Raw genomic sequence first — 14,310 nt, 5'->3', positions numbered from 1 at the left:
GTTGTGGCTGGAAGGACATCCGATGCGTAGAACACATGCTGGATTAGTTGGCGGTTCGTTCTGCTGTGGCAACCCCTGATAAATAAGGGACTAAGCCGAAGGTAAATAATAAATAAAACATGCAAGAAAAATAATCATGAGGCAAACACTTTTTCAATATTGAATTTTTATTTTTGCTTTAGGAATATACAGAATAGGACACAGATGAGTTTTTCCCTGGAAAAAAAAAACTAAAATATTGCAACCTGTATGATCTCAGTTGTATCAATTTACTTGGTGTGACAGAAACTGTTTTATTGCTCTATCAAGTCAACTATAAAGTCAGTTAACTATCAAGTTTTATTTAGCAGATGTCTTCTTATCCTGCACATAGCAAGTCACAAAGAACTTATAATGAGTATTATTATTATAAATGTTAAATATTTAGATATTTTATAATGGTTTATTATTTTAATAAATGTTATAGATGTTTCAACACTTCTAAGGTGAAACCTTTTCTGGTAGCAGCATGATCAGTCACATGGCTCCAGTTTTCTAGCTTCAAAAGTTGTCATTTAAATGGCAACAACATAATGATTTGTGCCATCTACTTCTGAGGTCATATAGGCTGAGGTTATTTAAGATTTTAGACCTCAGTTGGGTTTTCCTATTATTTTTAGTGTCAACATCTAAAACAACCTCTGTGGTACATGTAAACAGAACTTCTCCAAAGTGGAAAAACCGAACAGTCGTCTGAGGCATAAGAGAAGTCGTTTATACCCACTATATAAATATCCGCCAAGGGAGTAACAAATGCAAATTTTTAGTAGCTTACAAATGCATTTCTTAGAACTTTAGTAATGTTAGACTTTAGTAATGTTAGACACAATCGATGAATTAAACACAGATAAAACAGCTGTGAAAGGCTTAGACTTAGTCATCAACATGGCACCATCTATATTGATTGCAGTGTCAACTCGCAACTTTTATCACTTCTATTTTGCATCTTGGCCTCTGATTTAATAATTAAACCCTTATTTAGCTGCTGAGGGCCTCACCAGTTCAGGGCTCTTCTGTTTTTCAGCTTGGTCACAGATTATAAGAAACAATCTGGATTAAATCAAATGACACCAATGGTGTTCCCATGTCTGTTCATTACTCAGCTGATGTTGTGAGGCAGCAAATGCTCTTTTCAGAGTGATTCCAAGTTCTTCTTTTGTGCAAAGGCAATGTGTGATTCATTACTAATCAATGGTTTATATTCTAGTTTCCCGACTATTTCTGTGATGCAATCTCATGCCGTATGCGCATGAGCTACTCCAATTAAATGTGTGATGACACGATGACTCTCCGCCATCCTGAAGTGTGAGTACTTCACTGTTATTTTTATCTTTTGTCTTCCATGTCAAGTCTCACTTCTCACATTTCTCCTTCATCGCTTGTCTCTTGCTCAAATCACAGCGCTTTCTCACTCTGAGGCACAGATATAGCACATGCAGGAGAGGTGCATCTAATAATAAAGTGATGGAAGTGTGGGGATAGAGTGATATAAAGAAGGGAGAGCTGGGTTTGGGGGAAGCAGGCCTGTCATCAATAATGAGGAGTTCTTGCTGTTGATAGATAGTAGATTGTGTGGATAAGTGCTGTATCTGTTCAGGTGCAGGTGACTCACAACTGACAGTAAGCTGATATACCTTTAAAAATGCCCGGGTGCTAAATTTAAATAGGCCAGATACAGGTGTGTACGCGAAAAGAGACATAAACGTTCAGATAAAAATATGCTATGGAATATTCAGAAATGCCTCAGTGTTGTTGTGGATAGGATTCGTTGGCGCGCTTTTTTCTGACAGACTGCTTACGTCTGCACACAGCCAACGCGGTCAAAATTGTAAATACGTGCGTCGACTGAGCTGTCAGAAAGGTGGAGGCGAGGGCAGGAATAAAAATGTGAACGTAACAACGGCATGACAACAGTCGGTGGAATTTATATTTACTATGGCGAGGGCAGAAAATGTCTCCCTTCACAAAAACAGCAGCCCGATACAACGTCATTTCAGGAGAGCTCTGCGCGCATCACAACGGAATCAGCGGCTCGGCATCTGCCTCTCCGGTGACCGACCAGCTCTACAGGAAGAATATCCTCCTTATTAATATCAGCGCGAAGTGCGCCGCTGCCGACATATCAGTTTATCTGCGGGCTTTTACGGTGAAGCCGCTTCTCGGTTAGCGTACAGGCACCAACAGACCGCATTTGTGAATGGTTCTATGGGCCTGCTTTGAACGGATGTTTTTTTCCTCTCTCTCTCTCTCTCTCTCTCCCTCTCTCTCTCTGTGTAACGTCGCAGTGAACTGCACCATGGATAGCGAAGCGCTTTCTCATCGAGCACCGCGCGAAGGGTGAATGAGGATGAGGATGTTGTTTACAAAAAGCAGTCAGCCGTCAGCGCACTGATGCTCGGTCTCCCGACGTACATTTTTGCGTCTAATCTTTCATGACACGTTTGGAAATACTGTCAGCTCCGTCTTTCCTCTATGAAGAGGGCAATGTCATCGTCAGCAGACCGGCGTGGATTTGTTGTTGTCTGATTTTACTACGTACTTGTCCTCTGCAATTCGACTTCACGCCGTTTATGTAAGTCAGTCTTTTTCTGCACCATTTGTTTAACGTATACACTGAAGGCGGTGTGTTTAAATCATACAGATTGTGAGGAAATTCGACCTATATTGCTATTGACTTGTGTGTGGAAATATAATTACAAACATCTGGGATGGTTAGCAATACGATCTCCCACAGAGGAATTGACCAAACGCCAAGTGTTTATACCAACATATAAACATTTTTCATTGACAACCTAAGGCTTGTGTTGTATTTTGAGATCATCGTTTGCCTTGGAAACAGCTGTCCTGTAAATTCAGACATCTATATGTATCATATGCAGGTTATATATTTTTAATCACTATAGTTGCAAATTTAAAACGAAAGATCTGTCTCGGATATGACTATGCTTAGCCTAAACCATCGATATTTCCTCCACAAATCCCCTCTGAGTCCGTAAAGGATGTAAGAGAGTGTGTGTGTGAAGCAGCGGGTTTGTGTTCATCTGAGCGTGTATAAGTGACGCGTCTACAGGAGCGTCTTCAGGTGCTGAGCACCCCAGAGTTTAGACTCCGCTCTGTGTTAAACATGGCAATCTGTGAGAAATTCTATTAGGTAGTTTTGGTTATGTTAAACGGTGCAGACATAATGTTTAATATGTTATTTTTTTTCCTATTATTCATTCATAGTCAAGTGTACCCTGGGTAACCTGGTCTGTTGTAGCGAGGAGTGCCTCTAAAAATATTCGTCTCACGTAATGTCTGCATGTACGGCGCGGGAAGGTGGCATCAGAATGCCAATGGCACGTGCCAGAAGCTACAACTGCAGCCAATTTTATTACAGTCGTGATAGTATTTGGGGGCGTGGCTGTGCGCGCGCGCGCGTGTGTATGTCTGTGGCGTGAACCTGGACGTCTACGGATCCGTCTTGTGTATTCCCGGTAATGATTATTAAAACCAAGTTAGACTGAGCAACATTATTCGCGTATTAAAAACACGAGAGGCGGGGTGAGCGCGGGGGAAGCCAGTTAGGCTCGGAGGTGTAGACTGGAGTACTTACACTGCAGACATGAGGAGACCAGCCCCACCTTGTCTGGGGTCTGTGAAAACCTCCATAAAAGGCTTTTTAGCAAATGTCTCTGCTCATTTTGATCACTAAGTACGGATATATTAGTAAATGAGCCAAGCGGACACCCCAGTCATCTTTCTTGACACTGAATACATTTGAAAATATTCAAGAATATATGACAAGACCTTGAGTCAGATCAATCAGCCTATCAATTAATCAAGCAGTTATGTGTTACCCTTCAGGGAGTGATGCTTTTAAATAAGTGCTGTGTTGGTGTGTTAGTGGTTGATGTTTGCTTGCTATTTGTGGGCAAATATTGCAAGCCAGTTTGTGTCTGCTTTCATTTTTTTATCATGGATGAGAATGTAAACATCACACACATAATATACATGGGCAACATGTTATGCACACACACATTCTCAGATTCACATGCACATACATAAATCATATATAATTATATATGGATTAGTATCAGCTTTTAGGTGACCTTTTGGAGTCTCCAAGTGTCCTTTTTTGAAAATACAAAGCGTGCGGTTTTATTGGAATCTTTTATAAGTCTGATGGTTTACTTTGGTGTTATTTTCTAGATTTAAGAATTAATAAGCCAAAATTAAGTGAGTGTTTCCTTAAAACAAGCAAAATAATCTGCCATTGGGGTAAGCAAAAACATCTTATGTCAAAAGAAAAAACAAGATTATTTTGCTTGTTTAAAAAAAAACACTCATTTAATTTTGGCATATTATTTCTTAAAACAAGACACTGCATTTCTTGTCTAGAAAATGCTTCTTGATTTAAGAATTTTTCGATATTTGGACTAGAAACAAGACAAAAAAATCTAAGTAAGAAAAGCACTTTTTGCAGTGGGAGTAGAGAGTGATTCGCATGTACAACTCAAGGTTGCATTACCTGCATCTTAACAGTCACACATGCATTTTAATTAATCTTATGCATTTCAATGTAAGCCATGAAACATTTAGCTGAATTATGTTTGAGCAAATCAATATAATATTGTATGATAAACAATAGAAATGATTATTATTATTGTCTAAATTTGACATTTTTTATATTTTTATTTTCAGCACAGACCCTTTACACTAAAATCTACCATAGCAAGTGCATTCAAACATATGCAGCAAAGTGAGAGTGACTTCTAGTGGCAGCTTAAAGAATATCTACCATCCTCTTCATCTCTCACTAACCCCATCTCTCAGCTCCCATTAATTTGTTTTTTGTTAAATTGATGAAAGAGCTTCTGACAACAGCATGTTAGATGCAGAGAGAGAGAGAAATGAGCAAAGAATCTAATGGGGATCATCATAATGAGCGTAATAAGGTAAGAAGCAAATAGTTTTAAACACTGCATCAGAAAAATAAGAGAATGGAAGTTCAATTGTGAAGGTAAAGATAACTTCAATTGATTTATTAGAGGAGAAATTGAGGAGAATATTTGTGAGTGTATTGGACAGACGGTGTGTTACTGTGCTTCTGATTAGACTCTGACAGATGTTCCCATGTAAAGCTCATTTTTCGGTTTGGGCTTTACTCCAGTCTGTCTGTCTGCGTGCGTGTGGATGATCCAGGCTCATGGTTTATGCTGTAAATTTCCTGGATTGAATTTTTATAGCGTCTCAATGTTTGAGCATCAGCCTGATGTCTTGTTTCAGGCTTAAATCAAACGAGATCTGGGAAGGGTGGAGGAGGGAAGTAGTGATGAATAAAGATGAATGCTGGCTAATGTGACGCAAGACAGAATTATTAAAGGAAAGCTGGGTTAGGTTTACATTAGAACGAGCCCTCCAGGCACTGACTCTTACTGTACGCTTGGCAGAGTAGCGATTTGTGTTTTTCACAGTAATGCTCTGTTAGTGAAACGCTTAAGCATACTAATGTAAAGCATAACTTGGTTGGTAAAGCAAAACTCTGTGATGTAGCTCTATAAAGTGGTGCATCTTGGCAGAATGGAGGTTTCAAGGACGTCATCTGACAGCAGAGCTATATGTGTATTTCTGTATGTACACACACTTGTTAGTCTGTCTTTGGAGTTCTTGTTGCTGAAAAGAGGAGCGCAATATGTATAGTGAGTGGAAACCATGCTCTCTTTTTTTCCTCTGGACTATACAGGAAGAAAATAAATAAGAACAGAAGCCAAGAAACATGGAGGAGAAGAGGCTTGCGTCATCAGGGACCCTCATGAGCAACATCAAGGTTTCAGATTCAATAGAGCATAGCTTGTATACAGACTGAAGGAACAAGAAGGAGGACATTAAAATTTCATAGCTTCAGTTAGATTTGCGGACTTGGTTTCTACTGAAGGAATTTGAAGAGATTCACCACACAAGCTGCGTCTAGTAGGTCCAAAATAGCTGCTACGTAGAAATATTTCACTCGGTGTTCCACTTGGGTGAGCGGTATGTCATATCTGTTGCAGTGTAACGCGGAAACATTTTCAGGTCAGAGAGTCTAATGCTTTTAGCGGGGAAGACAAGGATTTTGGATTGGTTGTCTATGTGCGTGTGTGTTAGTGTGTTCTGCACTGAATATTTGGGGGATTTGCTTTGCGGGAGAAGTGTCATGTGGCTGGATCTGGCATCTGTCAGACACAGACTCTGTGATGCTGTGAACCGGGGGAGTCCTTCACAACTGGGGCAGAGCAACTTACCTTATACTGCACTTTATAGGAGTGATTCCCAGTCAGTGGTGTGAATATTTCTTACAGATGGTGCTATAATTGGTTTGTTAAAATAGAACAGAAAGAAACATGATTATCACTTATAAACAGTTGAAGTCAGAATTATTAAACCCCCTTTAAATGTAAAAAATATTTCTCATATGAAGTTTAACAGAGCAAAGAATTTTCACAGTATGTCTGATAATGTTTTTTCTTCTGGAGAAAGTCGTATTTGTTTTATTTCGGCTAGAATGAAAGCAGTTTTTATATAAAAAAAAAACATTTTATGGTTAAAATTATTAGCCCCTTTAAGCAATATTTTTTTTCAGATAGTCTACAGAACAAACCATCATTATACAGTAACTTGTCTAATTACCCTGACCTGCATAGTTAACCTATATACCATGGTTAAGCCTTTAAATTTCACTTTAAGCTGTATAGAAGTGTCTTGAAAAATATCTAGTAAAATATTATGTGCTGTCATCATGACAAAGATAAAATAAATCAGTTTTTAGAAATGAGATAATAAAATTCTAAAAACTGATTTGTTTTATATTTGTCATGATGACAACACATAATATTTGACTAGATATTTTTCAAGACACTTCTACACAGCTTAAAGTGACATTTAAAGGCTTAACTAGGGTAATTATTCCTAACTAGGCAGGTTAGGGTAATTAGGCAAGGTATTGTATAATAATGGTATAACCACTTCTTTACCAATACAAAAAAAAAATATATTATAAATATTAGCATATATTATATTTGTTTACATGTTGAATTTTTTTTTCATGTATTGGTAAAAAAGTGTTCATTTGTTTGCTCATATAAAACATTTTTAGAGGTGTGTGTGTGTGTGCTTGCATATTCTACTGCAATAAATTGAATATAAACTTAATATCTTAATGTATAATTCTATTAATTAAACATATACAGGGTTGGCCATTTATATGGATACACCTTAATAAAAGGGGAATGGTTGGTGTTATTAACATCCTGTTTGGGGCACATTAGTTTATGCGAGGGGGCAAACTTTCTTAAGATGGGTTGTGTCTATGGTAGCCATTTTGAAGTCGGCCATCTTGGATCCAACTTTTGTTTTATAAAATGTGTTCAATGTGCTGCCCTTTGTGTTGGATTGTCAATGCAACCCTCTTCTCCCACTCTTCACACACTGATAGCAACACCGCAGGAGAAATGCCAGCACAGGCTTCCAGTATCTGTAGTTTCAGGTGCTGCACATCTTGTATCTTCACACCATATACAACAAAGATAGTGGGGCCTTTCTTCATCAATGGAAACCTCAAGGCCACTGGATATTTGAAATTGCTACATGATGATGTGTTTCCCTCTTTATGCACTGAAGCTGACACATTCCCTGAGTTTTTCCAGCAAGATGGTGCACCCCCACATTATGGGTGTCATGTCCGATCATTCCTAGATGAAGAACAGTGTCCTAAAAAGTGGATTGGTCATCGTGAGCCAGTTGAATGACCCCCAAGGTCTCCTGATCTGACCCCTTTAGACTTTTATCTTTGGGGTAATCTGAAGGCAATTGTCTATGGTGTGAAGATACAAGATGTGAAGCACCTGAACCTACGCATACTGGAAGCCTGTGCTGGCATTTCTCCTATGGTGCTGCTATCAGTGTGTGAAGAGTAAGAGAAGAGGGTTGCATTGACAATCCAACACAATAGGCAGCACGTTGATCACATTTTATAAGTGGTCAGAAACTTGTAAATAACTCATGAAAGAATAAAGTTATGCTAAAACGAAGCACACCATTGTTTTTTTCTTGAGAAATTCCCAATAACTTCCTATTGCAAAAACAAAAGTTGAATCCAAGATGGCGACTTCAAAATGGCTACCATGGTCACCACCCATCTTGAAAAGTTTGCCCCCTCACATATGCTAATGTGCCACAAACAGGACGTTAATAACACCAACTATTCCCATTTTATTAAGGTATATCCATATAAATGGCCCACCCTGTGTGTATATATAAATAAAATAAAAATATATATAAAATAAATATGTGTGTCATCATTGTTGATTAATATTTCATTTGGTCCGCTTAAAAATCAATTTGCGTAATATTGTAATTGTATATTTTATTTTCATTGTATGTTACCAGTCTTATTTTGCACAGATGAATTTTTGGCAATAGCCAATTGTATAGGTAAAATATGTTAAAAAAAAAACAGTTTAAATATTTACTTAAAAAAAAAACATTAGAATATCAAGTAAACATCATATTCCAGCATAATATTTAGTAAATTTTCAGTTTTAAATATATCGACACTCAATTTTTGATTAATGTACGTTGCTAAGCACTTAATTTAGACAACTTTAAAGACGATCAATTTTTCAACCCTCAGATTCCATGTTTTAAAATAGTTGATCTTAAAAATTAAATAGATTCAATTCAATTCAAGTTTATTTGTATAGCGATTTTTACAATAAGTATTGTTTTAATGCAGCTTTTCAAAAGGTGCACATTATTGCATTACAATCAAATTAATCGATTTTACAATCAAATATAAGTTATTATATACAGACGTCGTTAAGCTGCAATTTTATTGCATATAGGTGATGTCTATGTGTACATGTTCTAATTATGTGTATTAAGTCTATGTGTTGTCCTCAAAATCCTCTATGGCTGGCATCATATTGAATCTTTGCCAATGATTGTTCTATCATAACAATATACAGTTCAGTTGTTGAATGGTCCAGTACAATATGAGATTACAGTCATAATGGTGTAGTTGAGGCCTGTCGATGAGGCTGTGGGAGTGCATGAGGCTGTTGTTATGCGTAAAGCATGTATGTGTAGGTGCGTAGCCTTTAGGTCTCAAGCAGAGAAAATATTTTTGCTTCTGTCATCACAGCACCCACTTCCCTGTCCTCATCTTACCTCTGAGCACACATGCAGACACACACTCGCACACAAGGTTTTTCTGTTCATATACAGTACATGCTTAGCACATGAAACAGATGTGCACACAGATTTCCACCACATACAAAGCAATACTCAAAACAAAGTCGTCCCTTGGGATGAGCAAGTGAAGGGGTCCGTTACTCCACCGTCTGCCTACATTTAGCATGTGTGTGTGTTTCTGTCTGCAACGATTTTGCACATCACTGTACGTACAATCGTTCCCAAAATACAATGGCTTCAGTAATATCCTCCGATATTTGTCTGTTTTCTTTTTCCATTGCATCACCTTCGCAATTCTGCATGCAAAGGACATACAAAGGCGTGTTGGTTGTTTTCTGCATATGTGTTGGCATATGTATCGGCATGCATGTGTATGTAGTGTGTCACCTTGATTACTGCAGATTCCAGCAGGCATCATGAAGCCAAGGGCAAACTAGGAGAAAAAGAGAGAGAACAAGGAAAGGAGTGAAGCGAGAAGGAGGGGGAAGAGGAGGTCAGTGAGTGCTTCCGTGAATAAAGTGAGAGCGAGTGAAAATTGGATGCGGAAAGCCGAAGAAGAACACGGTGAAACGGCAGAGGAACGGAGGAGTGATTCAGAAGCGGGATGATGAGATCTGTTTTGTCAGCCTGCAGAATAGAGCAAATACTTGGTAATCCCTGGTGATGGTGCACTTTGCTTCGACTAAACACACTTGGACACATGTTCAGATGCGAAGAAGCGCTTGCTCCTCCACGGTTCCTCGCTAATTGGCAGTCTGCTGCAGTGCTCAGTGTGCGAGAGCTTGTGTGTATGGGTGTTTTCCAGACGGTGCAATCAGACACCGCTTCCCTCTCTCGATAGGGACAGACAGACCGCAGTTTGAGTCCAGATTTCTGTTTTCACTTCCCAGAGATGCAGACTAGCTTCTCAGATTCGTGTGAGGTGGAACTTTGGATGGCAGGACAGCCAGAAAGCAGGTTATTTTTAGTGCAGACTTCATTAAATATTAATCATCTATTGAGTGTGTTGTTGATTTGTGGTAAAGGTGTGTGGGTCGAATTTAGCCTAAAATCCAGGGCATCAAATGTCAATAAAAACTGATGTTACCTGGGTTATGGAGAGTCTTGACTTGATAAACATACACTCACTCACCACTTTATTAGTTACACCTTACTAGTACAAGGTTGGACCCACTTTTGCCTTCAGAACTGCCTTAGGTATTGGAAATATTCCTGAGAGATTTTGGTCCATATTGACATGACAGCATCATGCAGTTGCTTCAGATTTGTCGGCTCCACGTCCATGATGCGAATCTCCCATTCCATCATATCCTGATGGTGCTTTATTGGATTGAGAACTGGTGACTGTGGAGGCCATTTGAGTACAGTGAACCCAATGTCATGTTCAAGAAACCAGTCTGAGATGATCTGCTTTTTATGACGGTGCATTATCCTGCTGGAAGTAGCCATCAGAAGATGGGTACACTGGTCATACAAGGATGATCAGCAACAACACTCAGACTGGGCTGTAGCGTTGACACGATGCTCAATTGGTACTAATGAGCTCAAAGTATGCCAAGAAAATATCCCCCACACCATTACACCACCAGCCTGAACCATGCTTTCATGTTGTTGATGCCAAATTCTGACCCTACAATCGGAATATCGCAGCAAAAAAAGAAGACTCTTCAGACCAGCTGACAGGAGTGGCACTCTGTGTGGTCTTCTGCTGCTGTAGCCCATCCACTTCAAGGTTGGACATGTTGTGCGTTCAGAGATGCTCTTCTGCGTGCCTCGCTTGTAAAGAGTGGTTATTTGAGTTACTGTTGCCAATCTATCAGCTCAAACCAGTCTGGCCATTCTCCTCTGACTTCTGGCATCAACAACTCATTTGTGCCCACAGAACTGCCGCTCACTGGATATTTTCTCTCTTTCGCACCATCCTCTGTACACCCAAGAGATGGTTGTGCGTGAAAATTCCAGTAGATCAGCCATTTCTGAAATACCAGACCAACCTGTCTGGCACCAACAACCATGCCACATTCAAAGTCACTTAAATCACCTTTCTTCCCCATTCTGATGCTCGGCTTGAGCTGCAGCAGATCCTCTTTACCATGTCTACATGCCTGAGTTGCTGCCATGTGATTGGCTGATTGGAAATTTGCATAAACGAGCAGTTAGACAAGTGTAATAAAGTGGCCGGTGTGTGTAAATATGTCTTGAGATGCACAAATTTGAAAAGGTGTTTAGTAGTGCTTGAAATTGGAAAAATCAGACATTGCACTATTTAGCTTTTCTGCAATTTATATATTGCGATATAAATGCAGTTTCACCAGATTACTTAAATTGCTCTATTTGGAAATGTATAATTCATTAATTTAGATTGATTGGGATGATTTTTTAGGAGAGTGAATAATGCTTAAATATAACAATGAATTTAAAAGCACAGATAAATAGAATAGTGAAAAGGGGAGTCGAGCAATATTATACAGCAATAATTTAATAATAAAATGTAAAATAACACTGTATGATTGGATATTTCCTCATGTTACACTGCAAGTTATGCTTCGCTCAAAATAAATGCAGTTCAATTTTAGTTTTTTTATTACTTAATTTTCAAAAATTATAGCTTTCTCACAACTTTTCAAACAGCTAAATTTTATTTGGAAATAATTTATCAATGTAGAGTGATTGGGATTGTTTTGTAGAAGAGTGGCAAAATGCATAAAATGTTATTAACAAATTATAAGCAGAAATAAATAGAATAGAGCATAGCAAGAAGTGAAATTAACAGTGCTTTTTTGGTTTTCTGAAGAGTCAAACAGTATAAAGGTGCAAATATTAAATAATAAAATGTAAAAAAAAAAAACACAGTTTACAGTGATGGGTTGCTGCTGGAAGGGCATCCGCTGCAAAAAACATATGCTGGATAAGTTGGCGGTTCATTGTGCTGTGGCAACCCTTGATGAATAAAGGAACTAGGCCAAAAAAAATGAATGAATGAATAAAAATAACACTGTATGACTGGATATTTTGCAAAAAAACATCCCCCACTCACATTTTCATCTTGATTTTTTATTAGTAAACAAAAAGTGAGTATATTTTTTTTATTTTAGTTGTCGTCATCATGACTTAATTTTTCTTTAGTTTTATCTCGATTTCATTGGTAAAAACTTGCTTGTTCCAAAAACTTTTTGTCATAATTTTCATCAACAAAATGAACACTGGCACACAGTCTATATTTAAACATGTATATTAATTCAATGAAATTATAGTATATTAACGTTACAAATGGTACAATATCTTTTGTCTGAATGCTTTAAATGAGGGATTTTTAATCTCGGTCCTGGAGTTCCAGTGTTTTGCAGATTTTAGCTCAAACCCCAATCACCGGGGCTAGCTAATCAAGCTCTTACTAGGCTTTCTAGAAACATCCTTGCAGGTGTGTTGAGGCAAGTTGGAGCTAAAATCTGCAGGACACCAGACCTCCAGAAATGAGTTTAGGAACCTCTGCTTCCTCTTAAAAGGTCCACACAGCTCTTGAAAATACATGCAAATAATAAACTTCCACTCTATTATGGTTAAACTCTGCAGCCAAACTAAGCTGTATCTCTTGCTTAAATGTAATCCCACACATTGCAGTATATTGTGCAGCCCTAGTGTTTAGGTCTATTGGCCGAAGAGTGTGAGGATGTATGTGAAAGAGAATGCACATGGTGTTCTTGTGAATCCTGCAGACAAAGAGATATCACCTGTCTACAAGCTGTGATTTCAGGTGCTGTGAGGTGTTGCATTAGCTGACAGACAGGCAGGGTTTCCCAGACGGGGGTTGGTGAACCCCTGGGGGATCGTGAGGGAACTGCAGGGGTTCATGAGCTGATGGAAAGCTGCTAATTTATGTGTTAAATGAAAAAAAATCAATCAATGGGGCAGAATGATAATAAAATGTCTCTTGGTGTTATTAAGATCATCCTGTGTGTTCACCATCTTGAGCTGCTTTATTCACAGAAAACGTAGCGAATCTTTGCATATTGTGTGGGTTTGATGTACATTTGAGAACACAATGTTCTTTACACGATGGCAGATTTACCACCATTTTAATTGACAGGGGTTTAAAGCGTTTCACAAGTATTCCTCCAAACTAAGATCTTAAATGTTAAAAGCTTTTATATTCAAAAGAAACAGGTTTAAGATGTGTCGTGAAAAATAAAAATGTTTTCATTCATTCATTTTCTTGTCAGCTTAGTCCCTTTATTAATCCGGTGTCGCCACAGTGGAATGAACCACCAACTTATCCAGCACGTTTTTACGCAGCGGATGCCCTTCCAGCCACAACCCATCTCGGGGAAACATCCACACACTCATTCATACACACAAACTTACACTACAGACAATTTAGCCTACCCAATTCCCCTGTACCACGTGTTTGGACTGTGGGGGAAACTAGAGCACCCGAAGGAAACCCACGCGAATGCAGGGAGAACATGCAAACTCCACACAGAAACGCCAAACTGAGCCGAGCCGAGGTTCGAACCAGCAACCCAGCGACCTTTTTGCTGTGAGGCGACAGCACTGCCTACTGCGCCACTGCATCACCCCTATAAAAATGCATTATTAAATATTAAATGGATATTTTATGGTAGTGTTATGTTATAAGCATGTCTTCATTGTATGAGTAATATACCGCCACCACCAATAACAACAATACTAAACACAACCTATATTAAATTGATAATAATATTATAAATTAATTTTTTGGGGTTCATAGATGAGGATGTAATGTAGACTGATCTACAAGGTGTAATTATAAATATTATATCAATATTTATAATTGCTTTGGGTAAAAGTGTCTGCCTAATTATTAGTGTAAATATATTTGTGCCTATTTATCTCCATGGCATTTGGCCATTCATGCATCATTTAGGTGTCATGATGAATATGCAAATGTGCCATTAAATTATTTAATTATTAGCTTAAGATATCAGGGAGCACTTTAAGTAAATATTGTATGTTTAAAGGGTCAGCTGATTAAAAAAATTGGAAAACCATGGGCTGGAGAACACCATGAAAACATAATGGCTC

General features: G+C 38.4%; 1 protein-coding gene across 2 annotated transcripts in view; it reads left to right on the top strand.

The window, feature by feature from the left end:
- Positions 1-14,310, top strand: part of nyap1 (neuronal tyrosine phosphorylated phosphoinositide-3-kinase adaptor 1) — a 76,226-nt gene that overhangs the window by 3,925 nt on the left and 57,991 nt on the right. Inside the window, exons 1-2 of one of the 2 annotated variants that reach the window (XM_087253746.1) lie at positions 2,027-2,201; positions 2,325-2,611. The exons of the other annotated variant lie outside the window; for it this stretch is intronic. The gene's annotated coding sequence lies outside the window, so the exon portion shown is untranslated. Of the gene's footprint in view, positions 1-2,026; positions 2,202-2,324; positions 2,612-14,310 lie in introns of those variants that run through there. 2 annotated transcript variants of the gene reach the window in all.

Source organism: Danio rerio, chromosome 5, assembly GCF_052040795.2.
Source record: "Danio rerio strain M-AB ecotype USA chromosome 5, GRCz13ab, whole genome shotgun sequence".
NCBI classification, from domain to species: domain Eukaryota; kingdom Metazoa; phylum Chordata; class Actinopteri; order Cypriniformes; family Danionidae; genus Danio; species Danio rerio.
The sequence above is the reverse complement of the archived record's forward strand: the minus strand, read 5'-3'. Positions and strand labels throughout refer to the sequence as shown.